The sequence below is a fragment of the Thalassophryne amazonica genome, chromosome 10, assembly GCF_902500255.1.
Source record: "Thalassophryne amazonica chromosome 10, fThaAma1.1, whole genome shotgun sequence".
Lineage (NCBI taxonomy): Eukaryota > Metazoa > Chordata > Actinopteri > Batrachoidiformes > Batrachoididae > Thalassophryne > Thalassophryne amazonica.
In genome coordinates this window covers 6,416,214-6,419,379 of record NC_047112.1, presented here as the reverse complement: position 1 = coordinate 6,419,379, position 3,166 = coordinate 6,416,214, and positions in this window count along the sequence as shown.

Here is a 3,166-nt window from a genome sequence, read left to right as displayed (position 1 = left end):
TGGTATGAAATGGAAGCTGTTTATTTTTTTCCCCATTAACAGATTTTGCAAATAAAAATTATGTGACACCCTTAAACCATATGTCAGTGAAGCAAATACATTTCACTTCTGTTTTTGATAAATGGTTGGCATGGTGACAGTTACAATGCCTCACCGTCGCCTGCTAATTTGCCAACTTTGCTTGATGTTATCACATGACGTTATTAATTTCAGAGGTCTTATCGAGTTCCTCGCATACGGTCTTTAATGTATTTTAGACAGTGACCTCTGATTTGACCTTCACCTTCAACCTATGACCTTGACAGGACCTGTATTGCAAGAGAAAAGTCCAGTATACTAAACCTAAACCCACCAAGTTTGATTGAAATGGCTTTTTGTGTTTTGAAGATATTACCACAGACAGTCTATGATGGCCTCTTATTTTATCTTGACCTTTGACCCAGACGTGACCTATGTTGTGAGAGCATGGTCAAGAGTTTGTCTACCAAGTTTGAATTAAATTGCCCTTTACATTTTGAAGATATCACCACGGACAATAGACGATGGTCTCTGATTTGACATTGACTTTTACCTGACAGGTTCTTCCTGTGAGACATGCATCACCTTTGTAACGTGCATTTCTGCGCCGCGTAGTCAAACAAATAATCTGTCGGTCTACCGCACAAACTATACAGATGTCATCCATCTCTTTTTCTCACTAAAGCTACAGTACAAATGTATTCATGTATGATATTTGGTCAAAAGTCAGACATGAATCGGAAGTTTTATGTGGCTTGCAAAGCACACGATTGGATGTTGATCTTTAGTTTTGAAGGTCACAATCAAGGTTGACAGCTCATTACAGCTATATGATACCAGATAGGCCATAGTTATCTCTGAGCATAAATACAACCTCAAATCAGAAAAGGTTGGGATGGTATGGACAATGATAATTTAAATTTAATAATCCAAAGTGATTTTTACATTTACAAAAAGAAAAAGTTGAGACAAGGGCAGTTCAGGGCTACTTATCAGGTTAAACAAAATTCAATGTTTTTTCTTCAAACCTGATCATAACCATGATGTGATGCAAAAGCAGCATCCATTAAAGGCTGAAACTTTGAGGAGCAAAGATGGGCAGAGGATCTCCATTTTGTCAACAAATGTGTGAGAAAATCATTGAAATTTTTAAAAAAACAATGTGCCTGAAGATAGATAAGAAAGGATTTGCATAGTTCTCGCTCAGCAGTGCAGAATATCATTAAAGGACTCAAGTAATCTGGATGAAGGTGCAAGACTAAGCTGAAAACCTGTGATTTCCAATCCTCCAGACTGCAATGCACCAAGAACCATTATTCATCAATAGCTGATATAACCACATGGACAAGGGGTACTTTGGGAGAGCTTTCTCGTGCACTACAGTAGAGTTACATTCTGAGGCATCACACAATGGATATACATATTGTAGTCAGACAAATCAGTATTCCAGATCTTTTTTGTTTGGAAGAAATGGATGCTGTGTGTTCCTTTAAAAAAAAAAAAAAAAAAAAAAAAAAAAAAAAAATGAAAAGGACCATCCGGACTTATCAGCAAAAAGTCCAAAAGCCAGGGTCTATCGTGGTATGGGGGTGTATCATTACCCTTGGCAAAGGTAAATTACACTTCTGTAATGGCTGCATTAATGCAGAAAAGAACATTAGAGCAACACATGCTGCCCTCAAGATGACAGGGACGTCCCTGCATTTTTCAAGAAGACAAGGCAAAACCACATTCTGCACACATTAATGACATGGCTGCTGAAGGAGAAGGTATGGATACTGGACTGGCCTGCCTGCAGTCTGGAATATTTTGAAATGGAAAATGCAGTGATGACAACCCCATACTGCTGCACACCTCCCCTTACTAAAAAAAAGTACTAAGTATGTAAAAAGTAAACTGGAAGTATACTTGAAACATACTTGCATGTACTACTTTTTGGTAAGGGTCAAGTCATGTTTCTAGGAAGAACTGGACAACATAACACCAGAAACGCTTCATCTCTTGGTAACCTCTGTGCCAAAATGTCTTCTAAGTGTTGTGAGAAGGAGTGGCAACATTATGAAGTAAATGCTTTAGTTTCCCAACTTTATTTTGGAATGTGTTGCAGGTACTAACCTAACTTGTCCTGATTTGCAATTATAGGATGTCGTATATGAATTTTAATGCAACAACATTTGACCTTGAGTAGGCTTGAGGGTCGCAATCAAGGTCAAGGAATGTCTACTTCTTTCGGCTGCTCCCGTTGGGGGGCACCACAGCAGATCAGTCGTTTCCATCTCACCTCGTCCTCTGTAACTTCCTCTGTCACACCAACCACCTGCAGGAGGAGTCCTGCCTGGTGGCTTCATCTTCAACATCCTTCTTAGTGGAGCAGATAAGTATGATTTTTGGCCAGAATTGTTCACTTGGTGATACAAGCATCAGATTTGGCATGAATGTTCTTCAGATATCAGTGTTTGAGAAAGAAGTGCTGGTCAATTGAAAATCCAATATGGTGGCCAGGTAGGGGTCAATGAATTACACGGGGGTCAAAATATAAAGATGCTCCAATCATATTGAAAAGTATAACACATTATTTGTCTGATCACAAATTTTCCAAAAAGGTATAGTTTGGACTATCTATGACTAAATGTTAGAGTTATGAGGTATAAACAGCAAGAATGGTGACAAAGGTCAGTTTCAGTTTGTACAGGGGTCAAAATGTTAAAGTTGCTGCAATTTTTGTAAAATGTGATGCAAATTATTGGTTGCGTTAATAGGGTTTTAAAAAGGAATATTTTGCACCATGTGTCATGCTCAGTTGTCACGTTACAGGCTAACATACGTCACATGCCATAGAGTCCAGTGGACGTCGACATTGGCATTAATTTGCAAACCAAGCATTCAACACAGTCAAAACTATTCCATTTATTAATCCTATTAATTCAACCAATAATTTGCACCACCTTTTACCAAAATTGGGACAACTTTAACTTTTGACTCCTGTACAAACTGAAATTGACCTTTGGCACCATTCTTGCTGTTTTTACCCCATAACTCCAGAATATTCAGTCATAGATCATCCAAACTATACCTTTTTGGAATCTTTCTGACCAGATGCATAATTTGGTATAGCTGTCAATATGATTGAACCATTTTTAAATTTTGA